At 46.5% G+C, this 19,590-nt stretch overlaps 1 protein-coding gene across 2 annotated transcripts in view; it reads left to right on the plus strand.

The window, feature by feature from the left end:
* The first annotated feature begins 5,881 nt into the window (after positions 1–5,881).
* Positions 5,882–19,590, plus strand: part of NPAS2 (neuronal PAS domain protein 2) — a 152,124-nt gene continuing 138,415 nt past the window's right edge. The window contains exons 1-2 of one of the 2 annotated variants that reach the window (XM_037527976.1): positions 6,423–6,724; positions 6,808–6,907. The gene's annotated coding sequence lies outside the window, so the exon portion shown is untranslated. Of the gene's footprint in view, positions 6,152–6,422; positions 6,725–6,807; positions 6,908–19,590 lie in introns of those variants that run through there. The other variant, XM_054701909.1, reaches the window with a different exon arrangement.

The following is a 19,590-nucleotide window of genomic DNA, read 5'->3' on the forward strand; positions in this document are numbered from 1 at the left end:
TTGCTTCCCTCGAACCTTCCTTCCTCTAGCTCCCAGCACCCTGTAGACAAAAGACTTTTCTTCCATTCTATTTTTTATATGTTTTGAAGCCTGTGTTCCTCCTACATTCCAGAGGCTCACCCGTGATGGTTGTTAGTTTAAGGTGGGGTAGGTTAAATGCTTCTCTGGAGCAATCACATTCTATGCGAGCATTTCAGCAAGAAAACACTTCTGTAGAAAAGCTACTTCCCCTGGCCATTACACTAACTAGGAGATGGCCAGAGGGAAAGCTGGGCAAAGCTGCCTCCCTGCATTGGCCTGCACTGGTCCTGCCCTCAAAGGCCAAGAGATGGAGGCTTGGCTGACACCCAAACTTTCCCTTTCTAGCGAGAAATTGGCATCTTCTGCCAACCTGCAATTTAGAGGTGGTTTGAAGATCACGTATGTTTATAAAGGGACACTCCCATCCAAGTGATCACCAAAGTCCAAATAGTGCCCTTGGCTAGATGCCAATATGCCAACAAACATTTACTGACCCACTGCCTTTATTTCCTTCTATGAATGATCAGGGCCAAGTGTTGCTCTTTTGCCAAACCCAATTCTCCATCCTGGAACCCATTTCTAGCACTTGGAAGATAGCCACTTCAAGAATGGAGTCAAGATATTAATAACTGATGTGCTGAGGGGAGAACAAGAGAAAATGGAGACAAGAAATGTGCAGCAACGTACAGCACATGCCTGCCTTGGCAGAGGCTCATTATCCAGCAAGATCTAATGGAAAGTGAACGATGCCACGAATATCTTTGTGTTGGAACCTGACTCAACTTAGTGGAGAATTCATGGGCTCAGCAGTCATCAAGCCAGCATCAAATCCTGCTCTGCCACGTATTTGCCAAGTGACCGAGGGCACCTTGAGCTTCTCTAAGTCAGAATCCTTATCTGTTACCTGGAAATCATAAATCACTTTTTTATAGGGCTTTATGAAGATGAAATGAGGTAATCTAAATACCTGAAACATTAAATATTAAATATTACCTTTTATTACTGCAAACATTATTTACTAAAATACCATTTAAAAAATCCTCTTATCCTCCAAATAATGGAATTCAGTGCTGAAAAGAAATGAGTTATCAAACCATGAAAAGACATGGAGGAAACTTAAATGCATTTTACAAAGTGAAAGAAGCCAATCTGAAAGGCTACATACTGTGTGGTTCCAATTATATGACATTCTGGAAAAGGCAAAACTAGGGAGAGAGTAAAAAGATCAGTGATTACCAGGATTTAGTGGAGAGGGAGGGATGAATAGCTGGAGCACTGAGGATTTTTAGGGCAGTGAAACTACTCTGTTTGATACCACAGTATGGAGACATGTCATTATACATTTCCCAAAATCTATTGAATAAATCCTAATGTAAACAACGGAATTAGGGTGATAATGACTTGTTAGTGTAGATTCATTGATTGCATCAAATGTTCCATTTTGCTGGGGGATATTGATAGTGGGGAGTTTCCAGGGAGGAAGACAGGGAATATATGTGAACTAGTTACTTACCCCTAAATTTGGTTGCGAACCTAAAACTGCTCTAAAAAATTAAGAATATTTCTTGGGTATGGGTAGATTTTTTTTTTAAGATTTATTTATTTATTTATACAAGCACTGGGTATAGTCAGAAGCGCAGGAGGGTGAGAGAATTCACCAGAGCCAGAGCGGAGAGAACAGGCAGAGTGACAAAGTACACTGCTGAGGGGAGCAGCAGGCGGCAGGAGAGGTCTGCATGCCATGTGGGACCCTCGCTGGCGGCCGGGGATCGAACCGATGCTGCAGAGGCTGCGGGCAGCTTCACAGCCCAGCGCTCAACCTCTGTGCCACCAGGGGAGGTCCAAGAATATGTTTTAATCCTTATAGAAGAGAAATAAATGGGGCCTAAAATCAAGCTTTATTATTAGGGAAAATGTATATGAAGAGACTTCCTTGGGGGACTTAATAATAAAGATAGATTATTCTCCAGTGTCTACATTGTCAACAGTCTTATCACCTCTTTTAGATGGGTGCATGTGGGTTGTGTGTTTTTGTGCATCCTCAACACATGTACCCTTTCCTCCTAAGGTCCTTGGAAGCACTGGTGGGAATTAGTTGAGGCTTTGGGGCTTTGTTACCTCCAGATTCCTCCATCCCAGATTTCCCCCTGGACCTTCTTACCAGCTTTGTAAGGAAAGCTTCCTTCACAAATCAAAGTCAAATCTCAGCTCTACCAGGTAGGCTGCACAAGACCTGAATTTTCTCCTGGTAGCATCCTCAGGTCCGCAGGAGCCCGCTGCAGTTTACAAATCACCATTTTGCACTTTTCTAATGCAATGAGCCCCTCCAAAACCAAAACATTCAAATACTGACCTTGGTATTCTCAAATGCAGTGTGAACAATGTGGAATCTTTTTTCTATAGGCGCTCATAAGCCCTGATCTCTGAGTCATTCAGTCTCCAGTTCAGGTTCTGAAGCCTTCTCATCCTTTCACTGACCCAACTTTCCCTTTTCCTTTATTGCAGTGTTTTCTTCCCAAGTATAAAGTTCTTACTCAATGATTCATGTTGTTTTAAATTTTGCTACTTGCAGTAAGAACCTACAAATTGGACTTCTGGACATTTATATTTTTAAAAGAGACACTGTTCTCAAATGATTAGTCAGAAAAACTCCGATGATATCATCATCCAGCATAGAACCCTAATGTTGTTCACATTAAAGTTTGTTTTTAATTTTCTAACTATATGTCCCAAACCCTGGGCTAAGTACTGCAGTAGCCCCACACCCATTCTTGCCTAGAAGTGGCCCCACATCTGGATATCTATACATATTTTGTATACACACCCAATACATATTTTGAAATCTTTATTGGATATTTTTAATTAGCTTATGCCACAGACTCAACTTTTAGGATGGAAAAGAATATCCAATTAGACTACAAAGGTCAAATCATTTCACTGATATCTTCTAAGGTTGATATAATTGACTACCATTAAAAATTCTGACCCTCCCATCCATAATTTTGATTCTTTGAAAAAGATCTGGGAGTCCTGGATACCCGATCAATAAATCACATTTTTCAAAAAAAAAGACGAACCATGTGAGACCTGAGAACTTCCTTAATTTGGCAATGCAGTTCTAAAATTGTCTTTTTGCTTCATGTAGCACATTATGAAAAAATGCATACACCATGATCTAGTCTGGCTTTGTTATCTGGTTGATGAAAATTTCTAGTACCAATGCTACCTCCTCCAAGAAGCCCATCTTGATTCCTTCCTTTGAAGTCATGTGGCATTTTTTTCTTCTGGTGCTAGCCCTCTTTGGGCTCTTCTTTGGCTCTGCCTTTACACTGTAAACTCTCTTGGACAGAAAAGGCAGAAACCTGTATGATTTCTCTTACTCCCTCACAGGTCAAGCCCAGCCTGATTCAAGACAAGCCTTCAACAAATGCCAGCAAAAGTAATTTAACTGTCAAGTGCATACAATGAAATTTCCTCTTCAACTCTCCTCTACATTTGGAGAAAGGCACATTCTTCTGGGGGGCCCTATTCTGCTCTAGTCCTGATTGGGGTTTGTGCTGCAGACTCCATCACTCCTATGGTCAGAGAAGTGTCCTACCCCAGCAGGATTAACACTAGGAGATGGGATAGCACCTGGGAAAATTACAACCACCTATACAAGATCTCCAAGATTGAAAAGCAGAATTCACACATTTAGTAGGCTATCCTACTGGGCAACAGGTATAAACACTTGTTGCACTGTAGAAAGATTTGCTGTGTTATTACTGCAGGTCACTTCCGTTTCCAAAATGATCATTTAAGGATTGTCCAACTAGTTCCTAAATGGGAGGAGGCAGGAGCTGGAAAATCTTTCAAAGCAAGAAAGGAAGGGAGGTGGCTTTCAATTCTACATTAAATCCGGTTAAAAGCACACAACTTTATTCTTTAGTAGATATTAGTCACGGTCACTCTTTGAGGGCAGGGTGAAATCTACTTGCCTGAAGCAAAAGGCGAGGGTATAAAAACCAAAGCAAAATAAAATAAATTTCAAAAAAAATTCTGGAAGGGAGTGACTTCAAAAACTATAATAGTGCCAAATGCCTCCCCCTCCTTCTTGAAAAGCCCTCCAAGTCATAAGCAAGCCTAAGAATAATAGCTTCTGTTAGGATGCTCAATGGTCCTCCAGCTGATTATTTTTCAGGAGGAGAATTAGACAAAAATAATACAAGTGGGAAATAAAGAGAATGACCTACTTTACAGGGGGGAAAAAGGAGCTCTGTGTGAGGGTTTTGATCTAATTGACGGTGTGGGGTTGCATGCCCAAATAAGGCGCTGCTGGTCGGGTCTGCGCGGGAGAGGGAGGGGGAAAGGATAAATCCAGGGCCCCGGAACCGAGGGCGACCCCCAGACCACTGTCTGGGGCCAGTGCTCAGGGGAAAGACCTTAGGGGACTGGCGTAGATTAGAAAAGGACCCGCGGGGGCGCGCTCCTTTCTAGGGCTACTTGCAGGAATGTGCATGGAGCCCGGGGCGTCGAAAAGCACAGCTTGGAGCAGAGCGCGGCTCCAGGCACCGGACCTACGTGGAGTCAGGGCAGGGCTGACCTCCCTGGGGATTGGGACCTGTCCCCTCCTCGGCGTTTCTCCCCAAGACGCCTGCACGCGGCGATCGCCGCCAGCCGGATGCAGAGGGGTCTGCGAGTCTAGGGGAAACCCGCCACCGCTTCGGGCCTCCGCAGGGCCCATGGTCTCTGCCTCTCACACGACTCAGCCTGGGAGTCCCAAAGAGGACCGGACGCAGCACCTGGCTCCAGGGGACCATTTAGGGGCCTCTGCCTCTGCTGGGTGTTAGGCGAGCCCTGGTAAAAGCCTCCCTGTTTTCGCCGGCGCACCGCTCCAGCTTCTCCTTTTCTTGGATTCTCGCCTGTCTCCTCCCACAGAGGGGAAAAAAAAAAAAAAGGTCACGTATGTTTGGAAAAATATGTAGGTCAGTGGAACATTTCCTGCACTGATGCAAAAAGAGAGGAGGGCAGGGGGAGGGGGGCAGGGACAGCGGAGCTCGGAATGCGCGCCGCCGGCCACAGCCCCCGACCCCTGGCATCCCTGCCCGGGAGGAGGGGGGCGATCAGCCGGCTCCTTCCCATCCTTCGCCCATTTTCCCGACCCGCTATTTTCGCCTTGGAGGAAACACCGATTATTCCTCCCCAGCAGCCGCTGCTGTCCCCGCAGAACAGCGCTCGTCAGCTCGCCCCCCGACCCCAAGTCCCGTCCTGTCCCTCCCCCCGTCGCCTCTCGAGCGGAGACCGCAGGGGTCGGTGCGGACGCACCTCGCGCCGTAGGTCTGCCCCGCGCGCCCACCTGCCCGCGGCACGGCGCGGCGGTCACAGCCGGAGCCTGCTCGCCCCCCAACACCCGGGACGGCGTGGGGGGGCCGGGGGGGCGGCGAGGGGCGGCCCTGGGGGGCAGACTCCTTGCTCCCCGCGAGTGACAACTTCAACGGGACCCCGCTGGCAGCCCCGCCTCCGCCGGCCTCCACGCGCGGCCGGTCCCCCTCTAACGAAGCACAGCCTCCACCTGGCACCCCGACCCCGGCGACGACTCCAGCCGCCGGCGGGACCCCGCCGCGGTCCCCGCAGCCGCGCAGTGCGCGGCGGGCTCGGGGCGCGGGGTCTGGGGGCCCGAGCCCGCCGCCGCCCGCGGTGCCGCCGCCCCGGGGCGCGCAGGGCGCGCGGGGCGCGCGTCTCCGGCGGGGTCGCGGCCGGGGCCCGGCGGGCGGCCAGGAGGGACCCGGCCCGCGGCGCGGCGGGCGAGGGAGGGAGGCGGGGAGGGCGGGGGAGGGAGGAGGGCGGGGGGCGGGCGGCGGCGGCGCTCCCCGCCGGCGCAGCGCGCGGAAGAGTTGGCCGCACGGGCAGCCGGCCTCCCGCAGGAGCCGAGGGATCCGCGCGCGGCGGCCCGGAGCGGCGGTCGCGTGGCCTGGAGACCCGCAGCGGCGGCGGCCGCGGCCGCGAGAGCAGCGCCTCCCGCCGCCGCCCGAGAGGACTCGCCGCGCCCGCTCGCCGCCTCGGCTCCCAGTGGCGGCGGCGGCGGCGGGAGGCGCGTCTCTCCGGCCCAGCCCGCGCCCGGCCCCGCGGGGCCGCCCCGGCCCGCTCCGAGGTAAGGAGCCGCGTCGGGGGACGCGAGGGCCGGCGGGGGTGCGGGCGGCGCGGGGCGCCGGGGCCGGTCACCTGCTCGTCGGCGCGGCGGATGCCGGGGCCGGGAGGGGCGCTCGGGCGCGGGGCTGCGCGGCGCAGGGCGCGGGGGCGCGGGGAGGCGGGAGGCGCGCCCCCACCCTGGCGCCGGCGCTGGGGCCCCGCGTCCTGCGGGCTGCGGCGGCACCCGGGCCGGGAGGCTCAGTGTGCGTCTCTTCGTAGGAGGCAGAGGACGAGGCACCCCGAACCTCAGCGTTTGGGGTACTCAGAGGGTGCCGTCGGGGTGGGGGGAGGCCGTGCCCGGGTCAGCATCCTAGAGGGTTGCCCGGAACCCTCCCTGCGATCCGTCACGCGCCCTCCAGAAGCTTGGAGAAGTGGGGACCCCAGGAGACGGTGTGTGCTGGCCCCGGCCCCGCGGTGTTTCCAGGGCCCTGGATTGGATTTGGTTCCGGGCCGGATTGGGCCGAGTCTGCCCCCTGGACGCTTCGGGAGCGCATAGCCTGCTCCTCGTGTCACCAAGCCGCTCAGAGGTCCCCAGGTTAGATGCCAGCGTGTTGTTTTGTTGGGAGGTGCACCTCTTCCCAGAGCTGGGGAGGAGGTGCACCTTTGACCTTTCTAAAGAATCGTCCAAGGTCGGTAACTAGGGGCGAGGAACAAGTACCAAGGGGCTAAATTAACAGCCAGCCCCGTTGCTCTGCCTGCCACTCCTAAACTGCTCAAGGTAAGAAAGTTTGTTTTCAGCCCTGTGATTCATAAATAATTAGTAACCAGTTTTGTTGATTAAGCAAGATGGAAACCTTAACACACACACTCCCAGAAAGTGTGAAGACTCGGAAGATTGCATCCATAAGGCTTTAGTTTTGGAAGTTAAAAAGCTCTGGAGTTCAACAGGTGTTTAGAAGGGGTCCGAAAGGGGAGGAGTGTAGTGTTTAGACCTTCCTGCCTCCTGCTGGGCTATCAGGCCCCGAATCCATTAAGTTGGTTGTTCGATTTCTTTCCAGGAAAACTATTGAGTAGTTATTAAACTAATCAGCAGAGAAGTGATCATCCTTGATCTTGATCATTTGAAAACCAAACCCAACAGGAGGGTTTTCCTGTTTCGATTTCCAGATAATTAGCTCTGAAGCAGTTTCAGAAAAGGTTGTGATATGTTCACCCCTCTGTCGGCTTGTTTCTAACCAGTGACTTGACCAATGAATTATGGCTTGCTCTGAAACAAATCTGAATCTCCTTGGGAGACTAGTTCAAAATTCAAGGACAAGTACTTGCTCTATTTTTTTGCCACCAAAATTTCCTTCCAGAAAAACTGCCCCAAAAGAACCCCAAAGAGTCCTTCTGATTTGGGTCATTATTTGGCAAAAGCCAAAAATTTTTTTTAAAACATTCAGTGTTTCATTACGCAGCTCAAACGGGACGCTAGAAGTATCGGCATTTCTCGGCAGTCTACTTAAAGATTTAGTTAAAAATAAAGTGTGCAACATAAAGACATTCAATAATTGTCTTCCATCTCAGAGAGAGATGCAGAGTGTGGCTTAGAAGAATTGTAAATGTGCTGCTCTTAACCATTTCCTTCTTAGAAATCGATGCCTCTGTTTATTTGCTGATCTGTCCCACTGTGCACAAACGTAGAACGTAGAGTAGAATTGGTTTTATTCTCGCTACTCCCTAGAGTGACTCCCTCGGAGGCAAGAGAAGGGAAGCGAAGCGATTCTAGAGGAAATATGTTATTAATAAAACCTTACCCCCCAAAGAGTTAAACGTGCCAAGAAAAGAAGCAAGTGAAGGTTTACTAATTAGTGTGATGAAAAAAATTTCACGTTATGATTAGAGTGTTCAGATGGTGACTAAAGAATTCATCTTTATGTCAAAAACAATTTTTTAAACTTATTTGGTACTTGGGCCCTTTTTCCTGTTTCATTAGTTTGGGCCCATTTTTTCCTATTTCTGGCTGTTTAGTAAAGAAAGTGATAAAAATAATGAAAATGGTAAAAAAATGACACCTCATCTGAGGTTTGTTGCTAAGTTAAAATCTCTTGTTTCTTTGAATGATCCTTAAATCTTGGCAGTCTTTATACCTCGCTCTTAATACTGCCACTTGTTTTTAGGTTAAGTTCAAATTAACTCCAAGATTATACATTCAAAATTAATGACTTCAGATTAAAATAATAGTGTGTGCATATACTTTTTATAATACTATCTTTATATGTGAATTTTTTTCAAAGTCTTGCTTTTGAATCAAGATCCAAAAGGGCTTAGCCGTTTTCTAAATTTTCAAAACAAGTATGTATTTTGTTTTTCACATGAAAATTACGTTTTTCTGTTGTGATCAGGATAGCGATTGTCCCAAGTTGATCCCATGTACATGGTGACATCTCTTTCCTGAGAGAGGTCAGATTGTGAGGTGTTGAAAATAGCCCAGTGACTCAGTATTCTTGGCTGCTTTATGCCAACAGTTTAATAGGCTGCATCATAGAAGCATCTAATTGAGTTTCACATTTAAATAGTGGAAATGATACTTGATGCATTATATGCTTACAGAAACAATCTTCTTTCTATTTGAAGCAAAGATAGGAGGTCAGAGACTGTCACATTCATATTCCCCACAGTATCTCATCCCTAGGAAGGCTTGGTCCTAACAGATGCCCAATAAATAGGTGTGGGAAATGAGTTGAATTGTGGATGATAGCTAGCCAAAGGTTAGAAATTTTTGAATGCTAATGGGGTACTTAACTATGAGTAATTCTAGTTTAAATCTGATGATGATTATTAGTAGTACCTTAAAGCACTAAATAAACACCAAATAAATGTGAACATGTGTTTAAAAGGGGATTTTTTTTAATGCAGTCTTTAACTGAGACACTATTGTTTCTCACCTGAATTCTTTTGAGATGGGGGACAGTTTGGCATTTTAATTGAAGCAATCTCTTAAGTAAAGTTCCCCTCAGAGACCACTTGAACATCTGTGGGTCATAAAACAATATGTGGTTTCCATTAGATGATTCAGAATGGAAATGATAGAATTTCTCTTCTACTCTGGTGTGAAAAGCAGTATGTTAAAGATGGTGGAAGATACTGAGCATCCTCTTTCAAACTTCACAGTGCATGCAGTGGTCTGGGGACCTTGTTAAATGATGCTGACTCTGTAAGTCAGGAGTGGAACCTGAGATTCTGCGTTTCTTGTAATTGTTCCTGATGCTGCAGCACACTATAAGATTCTGGGAGACACCTATTTCCAATCAGCATATGTTTATTGAGCATCTACTAGAGAGTAGGCCCAGGTGATAGGCATGTCAAGAACCTGGGTCCTTCCTGCCCTCAAGGAACTGACAAGACAGGAGAGCAAGGGAGGCAGAGATGAGGGAGAGGAGAGGAAGAGAGATTGGGAGTCTTGAGATGACACTGCAGTGTGGTGACCAGAGAGGGTTACCTCAGGAAAAAGGATTTTTTCTGGAGGGCTCCCACATTGCTGACTTTGATGTCTACTTTTCTTTGTGACTTAGCAGAAAATAAAATACAGATACCGAGCTTAGACAGACCTGGGGTAACCTCCTTGCTCAGTTACTGTGTGACTTGGAGCAACTTTTAAAAAATCTCTCAACCTGTGTTCTGGTCAGAAAATTGTATGACTAATGCTGACCCCATAGAGTTGGTAGGATTACTGGTAAAGGAAAAGTAAGCATAACGAAAGTGGTTGCTTTTATGACTGTCGATGGTGCGGGGTGAGGGTGGGGGGCAGAGTGTGTGGTGCTGTTGACAAGAAGGAAATTTCCAATATTTTTCCATGTAGTTCACCAGTTAGAGATTCAGTCAGGCTCACCAACAAACCCAAGGCCACAGTAGAGGGAACAGGGCTAGGAAAGAGGGTGGATAGCTGTGGAAGTTAATCAGACACAAAATAGAATTATCAGAATTATCTGGAGCATGAATATCTCTGTTCTTTTCCTTCAGGGCCCTGGCTCCTAGCTGACCTTGGTAGGATCCCTTCTGGCAATATAGTTACTGAAGTTGTTCCTGGTACTTAACCTGCAGGTTCTGATATGTGTGGCAGTTCTTAAAATTGTTGGCAACTTTTTAAAAATATGGTGTAGCAGGACAGCAAGCACTTCTCCTCTATGATGGACATTGGTGCAATCCTAGCAGGGCATGTTTAAGGATTAAAGCATCAATCAGTCCTTTTCAGTTCCTTATGAGTTATATGAAATGATCAAGAGGGCCTGTTGGAATTCACCCAGGAAGAATTTTATACCTCATGACTTGGTACTCTGAGATGTTTGCTTCCTCCTGACATCTGGGGGAAATGGATATTTCTTTTTTTTTTAAAAAGATTTATTTATTTATACAAGAACTGGGGTACAGGTGAGAGGCGTGGGAGGGTGAGAGAATTCACCAGAGAGAGCGGGTAGCAGAACAGGCAGATAGACCAAAGACACTGCTGAGGGGAGCAGCGGGCAAGACAGGAGAGGTCTGCCGCACCATGTGGGAATCTCCCTGGCTGGCCGGGAATTGAACCCGCACTGCAGAGGCTGCAGACAGCTTCACAGCACTCAACCCACTGTGCTACTGGGGAGGCCCCGGAAATGGGTATTTCAAAGCAGCAGTCTCTTTCACCCTGATCTTATATGGTGTGATCTATGTGACCTTCAAAATGTATCAGCCAGTAGTGCTCTGATTGTGTATGCATGTATGTACACACACACCCCTCCAAAATGTAGTGTTCCATTTCTGATTTGCAAGGAGATTTCTCTGCTAAAGCCCCACTCTTTAACCCTCGAAGACAAAGCTTGAAAATCAAGTTCTAAGCGATGCCTATGGCAGTTTGATGTTTCGGGAAAGCGGAGGAAGGACTGAAGGCCAGCAGGCCTACCTTGGGGCGGGACCAGGAGAGCATAGGGGCAGCAAGCCTTCTGGCTCCCAGGATAGATATTAGAGCAGTGGGGTGGAGCCAGAGGATGGGGGAGGGATCCAGAGACCCAACTTTGTGAATTTTGCTGCTTTGCTAAAGGCCAGAGCAGAAAATATTCCCAGGTCACCGAAAATAATCCATTCTTCCAGCAGACACAAGCCCATCTAAAGGAAGGCAGGTGGCAGAGCTGAGCCACACAGTTTCACAAGGTATCACACCCCTGGGAAGTCAAGGCATTGAGTACTAAGAACATTTTTAAAGTAATTATTTTTTCTGTTCTAAGAGTCTATTGCATTTTTTAGTGAAATTATAAAAAGGAAGACAAGGAAGACTACCTAGAAGCTCAAGGTGTAGTCTCAATCTTTTTTCTTGCATTTTTTTTTTGTTTATTTATTTCAGAACTGGGTGGCTTCATTTTTTCCACTCTTCCATTTTGCAAGGTTAAGGTCTGTTTAGAAATAGGCAGTGTGAGAGTTGTGCAGGCGCATTGTAGTGTGCACATTCACCCTGCCTGCTGACAGGGGGCGGCGGGGTGGGGGGAGCATTGCCTTGTATCTGAGAAGCTTTTTTGAGGAGGTGGGCTGGAGTGAACCCATCTGGCTGCTATGTTGATCCAACAAACCATGCATTTGCCATGTCGGCACTTTCGTCTGTGCTGTCAATGCAAGACGTGGTCTACAGTGTCATCAGTTACTGCCTATGATGCCTGTTTCCCTGGAGACCTTGTCAAACTGCGGGACAGCTTTAAGACCCCAGTTTTGGTGTGTGTGTGTGGGGGGGGTGGGAGACATTGGCATGAGAAATGTACCCAGTAATGATTGCTGTGTAGCTCCGTAGTAGCCTTTCAGCTAAAGACCCAAAGCCAAGGTCACTTTCTTAATATTTAGGAGGGGTTTTATTATTACAGTCTCTTCCCTTCCCCTTCAACAGCCATTGTCAGAGAAATTCATTCACAGACAACCTGCAAAGCAATATTGTAGAGGTTTTATCATTTCTCCAGTTAGAGAAATTCTTTCCAATCATCTGTGCCCCTTCGTTGATAATAATCTCTTGTATTTATGCCTCAGGACAAATGGATTTCCTTTGAGTAAAGGGGGCTCCTTATTTTTGAGTTGCTTCTGGGACTCCCTACACTGTTCCCCTGCTTGGCCTCAGCCTCTCAGCTGTGGTGAGGTGGCCTCCTTCCATTTGGTCCTGCCTGGGATGCTGGAAGGCTTCTGCCTGCTCCGCTCCCTCTTCCAGAACCTACAACTCATTCTGGCAGGCTTACCAATAGGGGGTAGCAGCTCATAAAAAACCTCTCTCCTTGGACTCCCTACTTTCATTTGATCTGGCAAGTTACCACTTCTGTAGATTGTGTCCAGGGGGATTCAGAGTTAACAGTGGCATTGATGAAAACACCCTTCTCCTGCCTTATGTGTCTCATTCCTGTTTCGCCAAATCTCAGGTTTGCAGCAGCACAGCGATGTCATTTCCAGATTCCTTGCTGTATCTCGCCCCTTGCAAGTTGACTTAGCTGCCAGGGCCCTAAGTCCTATGCTTGCTCTCGAGGGAGTGATGGGATGCTTCCTGCCAGAACCCCAGATGTCCCTGAGGATCCAAAGTCATTGCCCTCGTCAACATGTGTGCATGGCATGCTCTTGACCAGCAGGGCTCTGGCCTTGCAAGCCCCCCTGTATCCTACACCTAATGTGGGCGAGACATGGAGGCATTCGACGTGTTTTGTGGGAGGAATGAGAGAAGAACCTGGGCCAGTTTCTGACTCCCAAGCATCACTTGTGATCCACTCAGCATCATCTAAGAAACTCGGCCTGTCCTTGTGGCCACTCCCTGCTTCTGCCACAGGGCCCTCTGGGCAACTGGTGTGTCTGCCCACCTCAGGCCCTCCACTACTCATCCTTGCCCCCTGATTTCTTGAGAAACCTGCTCCAAGCACTTACCTGAGAGGTTTTCTTGACAGTCTCTGCCCTGGCAGTTGCTTTCACCTCCTCAGCCAGAACCTGCTGCTGTTGCCAAACGCCAGGGGCGCCACTCTCCCTCTGCTGTGTGAAAAGAGCACTCTCTTGGCATTGAGTTGGCAACAAGTTGGTGTCACATTTATTTGGATTTTGCTGCTTGGCATATATGGAGTTACACAGTGGGAGTATCTGTTACTCTTCCAACTCTGTGCTGGGTTTCTTCCCTCTCTTATCCCCCTGTGCCTGCACTGGTGGCAGTCTCTACGCACACAGCAAAGGCCTTGCAGCTCACCAGCTCCAGACCTGGATGGCCCTTTCCTGGCATAGACCCAGAAAATAGTTGCAGTGCCTAGTGAAGGAGGCATCATGCTTAAATTTTAAAAAGAAGAATGGTTCCTTTGTGTGCCCAGTTTCCATGAACTTGTGCTGTGTTTGCACGAGTTAACTGTTTAGAGTGGTCTCTAATTGCTGTGTACAAAATCTCCTTACATTTCCATCTTGCCTGGTATCTAAGAACATGTCTCTATGAAGCAGCAGCGACTCACTCCTCAGTTTGTGCTTTTTGGGGTGGTATCATTAAGATGTTCTTAGCTGAGGCTATGTTTGTGTTTTCTAACAGCCTGGCTTTGGCAGCTCTGGTCTATTTTGCAACCTGTTTATGTGATCTACCTCTAAAAGCCCTTACCCTTGTCCTTGGGTGTGGCGCCGTTGACTTATGACCTGGTTTTAAATCATTAGGGTGAGAGTGGTCCTCACTGTCAGCAGCAGAAACCTTGGCTTCTTGACCAGGTGACTCTGGTCCAGTGACCTCTGCAAGTCCTAGGAGCCCCAAAATCCAGAATCTCCATCCATACAAGGGTGGTATTAATATTGAAGCATGAAAATAAGAGGCTAGAATGTTTGTTGGTGTTCCATAAAAGTCAAAAATAACAATATTGTTCTTATTACTCGCTGCTATGACCGATTCATTATTCCATTTCCCCCACACCCAGCTGGGTAAATGCCAGCCTCAAGGTGATTTCTTTTTGGATGAAGAATTTGATTTTTCCAGACAAGGTACATGCTAGCAATTAAAAACACAATATATCCCAGTGTTCTCTTGAAAGCTAATGTCATGGGGGAAAGTAAAATACTTCAACTATCAAAGCCAAACACTTCAAATGTCTTGGCACTTGCTTGGGGTTGCAGTTTACTTTCAAAAGCTTTTGCCACTTATAAGAACAAAGTAGTCTGATAACCTTTTGTGTCTGCAAATTCAATCCAAATCAATTAGACTCTGCATATTCCCATGGATTCCAAGATTTTATGGAGCATTTCCCACGATAAATGTGACATGTGCTATTTCTTGTGACATTTAGTGTTATTGGGGCTCAGCGCTCCCCACCTTGTCGGTTTCTGCTATTTTCTGCTTATGTCAAAATTCCTTAAAGAGCAAGGATTCTGATTTTCATTGGATCCTTGAATTTAGCTTTTGGAGTAGACACAATGCATGCATGTACACAGACACACACACACACACACACGCACACACACAATCATTCATTTTGGCTAATAAGGTGGTTTTGACATGGAAGGACAGGTCCTGCTGTGGACTGGATTTTTGTGTCCTCACAAAATTCACATGTTGAGCTCCTAATCCCAGAGAGATAGTATTTAGAGGTGGAGCATTGGGGGGTGATTCAGTCATGAGGGTAGAGCCCTCGCAGATGGGAATAGTGCCCCTATAAGAGAAGCCAGAGAGCTAGCAAGCCAGCTTTCTGCCTGTGAGGATACCAGAAGGTGACCATCTTCAACCCAGGCCATCTGCACCTTACCAGAACCCCATCACGCTGGCATTCTGACCTTATTTCCAGCCTCCAGAACTGTAAGCACTAATTTTTTTTTAATTTTTAAACCACTCAGTCTATGGTAATTTGTTAGAGCAGTCTGAACAGACTAAGGCAGGACCTCAGTGGACACCTGCAACATGTGGCTCACGTCTTCCAGATGAAAATCGGAGGGTTCGAAAGCACAGGTGCCTCCCTGCAGCCAGAGCTCTTAGGCTCCGTAGCCAGCAGACCTGACAGTCCCTTCCAGGAGGTTCAGTGTGTTCCTTTCTCTGCTGAGACCTGAGGGTGTTTCTTCATCAGGGATTTCTCTGACTGAAATCCTGCCAGTCTGTAAGAAAAAGGCTTTCCCCAGCCTCAACCAGCACACTTGCCATCTAGAAATACAGGGAGGGCACACTGTAGCCTGAACAGCCAGCTTCGCCCAGGATGGCCCTATCTGTGTGCGCTGCAATCTGCTCTTCAGGATAAGTACTCTAAGATAAGGAAGTTAGAATCCTGGGATGGCCGGAACAGAGAGAAACAGCACAAGGCTGGACACAGACTGTCCATGTTCACTTCTGGGAACCCACTCACTCTTCCAGGCACTGACATCTGTCTTCTTCCAGATAAAAAAATAAAAGCACAGAACTCACTCATGGCTGGGATGAAGGATAAAATGCCTATTTATTCGAATAATTTTTATTATATTTATTTATTTTCTTGCATCATTGTTAATTTTTGGACAGGATTTGATTTCTCCCCCCAGGTGTAGGCCCTGTACTTCTCCTATCACTAGAGTATCCTAATCCATCACCACAGTCCCTTGTGCTCTTCCCTCCCCTGTTTTGAACTTTCTCCCTCTCCCTCCCCTGCTGTATGCCTCAGATCCATGGTCACCTTGCAAGTTTTCTCTTTTTCTTGATCCTTTGTTCGATTTCTCTGTATTCCACATATAAGTGAAACTATCCGATAATTATTGTTTTCCTTCTGACTTGTTTCACTTAACATGATCCCTTCCAGCTCTATCCATGTTGCCTCAGATGGCATGAGTTTATCTTTTTTGATTGCTGTGTAGTATTCCACTGTGTAAATATACCACATCTTCTTGATCCACTTGTCTGTTTTGAGGCCTTTAGGTTGTTTCCATATTTTAGCTGTTGTAAATAGTGCTGCAGTAAACACAGGAGTGCAGTTTTCCTTTAGAATCAGTGTGTTTGAACAATTTTTAATACTTCTCATGTTTGGGGGCTGGGTTGGTGTTAGGACTTTCTCACCTATGCTTTCTCTATCCTTTAACTCTGTCACTGCTACTCCTTGGGCATCTCTTCATCATTTTTCCGTAATATGTTAGACAATGTACAGTAGCAGCAGGTCTAGAGGTAAGAGAGGTTGGGTGTTCAGCTGTAAGGCTCACACATATTAAGTCGTTTGAGTCCACAGCAGTCTCTGGAGGGAGGCATGGTTTTATTCCCACTTTACATACAAAATTCAGAGAAGTTAAGTGACTTGCAGGAGGGTATTCAGAGCAGGAACATAAATGTAGCCCTTTAAAGAAGGACCAAAAATAGAACAGCCAGTTTTTACTTACTCTTTCTGAAATGCCACTTCCAAGAAGAAAAGATGTGTTTAAAACAAATCAAGTATCTTAAACTTGACTTCCTTAGACGAAGTGGTTTTCTGAAGTGTGAGGTTATTGTGTGGCTGCTGGGTTCAAGCTGGGGTAGGAAACAGCTCCAATTTGGTGTCCGAGGAGGGAGCTATGTGTGAAAGGGCCCCAAAGAGGAAAGCTGGCAGGAAAATCTTTTTTAGGGCAAAATCATTATTCTGTTCCTTGCCATCTTAGTAGCTAACCTGTTTTTCAGAATTGTTTCTCTTGCTGTAATAAGGACTGTTAAATCAGGACATTCCTTACATCGCCCTTCATTTTCTCTGGAGTCGGGTGTATCTTTCTTTGGCTGAGTTCAACCCAAGTCAGCAGGAAAAGGTAGGGGCCACCTAGTACCGCATTTGCAAAACTCCATTTCTCCTGAGTCTCATCAGTACAGGGCCCAGAAAACCAGCAGCTGACTTATTTATGGAGACGCAGCTCCGAAGTGACCTGGGGTGACCTCAAGTGTGTCCTTCCAGTGCCTTCCATCTCACACACAAGGCTTTTGAGTAATAGGATTCTCTAAGTCATTGCTCCTCAGTTTGACTCCTGGGGAGAGATTTATAAAGCAATCCACTTTACTTAGGAGGGGTAGTTCAGAAACCCCTCCCTGCTCCCTCCACCAGTTTTAGGTGACTGTGGGCAGAGCTGCTGGCTTTTGCTGTGGGTAGACACTGAGGTGTCCTTCTAGTTCGGTTCTGCCTTTCCACCATATTTGGAATCAGAAGCAGAACCCCAAAATATGAAGATAATTTGCTCTACCCTGTGACTGACAGACATAGGCATACACAAATTAAATTTGTTCTAGCAGCTTTGCTCAGATTTGTACCACACCCCACACCAAAGAGGTAGAATTTCCCATGCAATGCCTTCTCAGAACGAGTGTATTACCCTGACCTAAGACATTTCTATTTTGGGCTATATATTATTTCAGAGAATTCTTAAAGACAAACTGGTTTAGGAAGGTCTTTCCATTATGGCAGGCTAAATCTGTGCCGCAAAGAGTGATGACAGGGAATGGTGGGACTGGGATCACTCATTGTCCATGCGAGCATGAATTAATTATATCAGGAGCTATTTTGATTCAAAGGGTGCTGAGTTCCAGTCATACAAAGGGAAGGCTTTACCAGGTGACTTTCCTTCCTGGTTGATTTTTGGCATCTTGGCTGCAGCACTTGTTGGGAGTTGCAGCTTTGCTCTTGTCAAGAAGGCAAGCCCCCAGGCCATGAGAAGAGTGCCAAGGGTGTCAAGGTGTCAAGGTTTGGGCAAAATGGTTCTCCCCAACTTTCCCAATGGGAATATGTCTGATGGGAAACATCAGAGAACTTTGGAAAGAACTGAGATGAGTTTAATAAATTATGCCATGTGGTACTTTTTAAAATTCTGGAGTGCAGATTTTTCAGGATCGAGAATTAAAACCAAGAATAACTTTGGGCCCTTTAGTGTAGCTTAACTGTTGGCAGCCCTTGTGTTGCTATTTCCAGTGAATCACGATGGTCCCAGACACCTGAGTCATTCAATAGCAAGTCCCCATATTTCTAGAATTTATTAACATTCTGGGGCAAACCTAATATCCCAAAGAGATTTTTTTTCCAGCCAAAGTAGAATTCTGAATTTACTTGAATTCAGGCAGAATAGATAATTCATTCAGATAACTGAGAACCATAGTGGATCTATTTTATATTCTAAACGCTAGATTGTAAAATGCCATGTCTACTCAGATGTCCTATACTTTCTATTATTCATAAATACGGATTCCCTTTTAAAGATAGTTTACATTTCACTTTCGTAATTTCCTCTTTGGGGAATTATCCAAAAACTTCTGGGAAATATTTGGGGTTAGCTTCCAAAAGAGGAACTAAATTTTCTCCAAATTGGTCTTTTTCTTCTCAAGTGGAACCAAGAGAAACTGGGTATGTGTCGAGACGATATGGAAGACAGGCACTCTTATTTTCACCTTTGATTCTCATGTAAAAGTTTCCCCAGGTGTGTGTCTTCTAAAGAGGAGAGTCAGGGGGTGATGAGCTGCAAGAGAGACCTTGGAAGTGAGACCACCACAAACATAATTTTTCAGCCAGTGAAACTGAGACTAGGGCTAAGCAATGCAGTCCCCTGGAAACAGATCTTCAGCCTCCCGTCATGAGGTGTTGTCCATCCCTTCTTTACCTCATTTCCCACATCACTCCCTGTTATCCCCCTTTCAGTAGAGGTGTTGATCACCATGCACACAGGGACAGGATTGGAACTATGAGCTAAAAGATGAGTACTGTTTATTTTAAATCCCCAGATTGCCACCCTTGGTTTAGCTTGTCTTTATGATTCCCATAAGTTGAATGGGTAACAATAAACCTTTCTAATTAGCTTTTTTATGGTTGTATGCAGTAATTTAATTTTTTCCCCCTGGGAGACTAATTTGCATAGTCAGCAAGTTGGGATGGCAAGAGAGGTGGAATTGGGGCCAGGACTCTCCTGGTCTGTCCCTCAATCAGGTACTTTATTTCTCTTCTGAGAAATGAAGACCATATGGCTCATTTTCCAAAAGGGGTATTTCTGATGATCAAATAAGATGAGGGTGAACACTTTTTGAAAATTGTTAATGCTTAAGAAGTACTAGGGGGGCCTCACTCCACTGCTATGGATAAATTATATTTTAATTTGCAAAAAATTTCAGATTAAAATTTAGATTTATTTATTTATGTGGACTAATACAGATTATTTTTGTGGTCCCTCCAATTTCTTTCTCCTTCCATTTCATTTTTATTAAAAATTGACAAAAGCCATGTCCAGTTTTTTTTTAATAAAGATTTTATTTTTTCAAAGAAGAACTGGGCTGCAGGGTGGGGAGGGGGGAGAGGATTCACCAGAGACAGAGTGGGGAGCAGAACAGGTGGATTTACTGAAATGCACTGCTAAGGGGAGCAGCAGGAGAAACAGGAGAGGTCTGCTGCGCCACGTGGCCGAGGTTGAACTGAGGCCTTTGCGATGGGCTTTCCCACTAGTAGCACTGAGACTTATTAACCCCTAGGCCACCAGAGAGGCCCCTAGTTTTGTTTCATATCATTTAAGAATATTTATGCTTGAGTCTTG

This window comes from Talpa occidentalis, unplaced genomic scaffold, assembly GCF_014898055.3.
Source record: "Talpa occidentalis isolate TD23 unplaced genomic scaffold, MPIMG_talOcc4v2.1 talOcc4.5, whole genome shotgun sequence".
In the NCBI taxonomy this organism is placed as follows: Eukaryota; Metazoa; Chordata; class Mammalia; order Eulipotyphla; family Talpidae; genus Talpa; species Talpa occidentalis.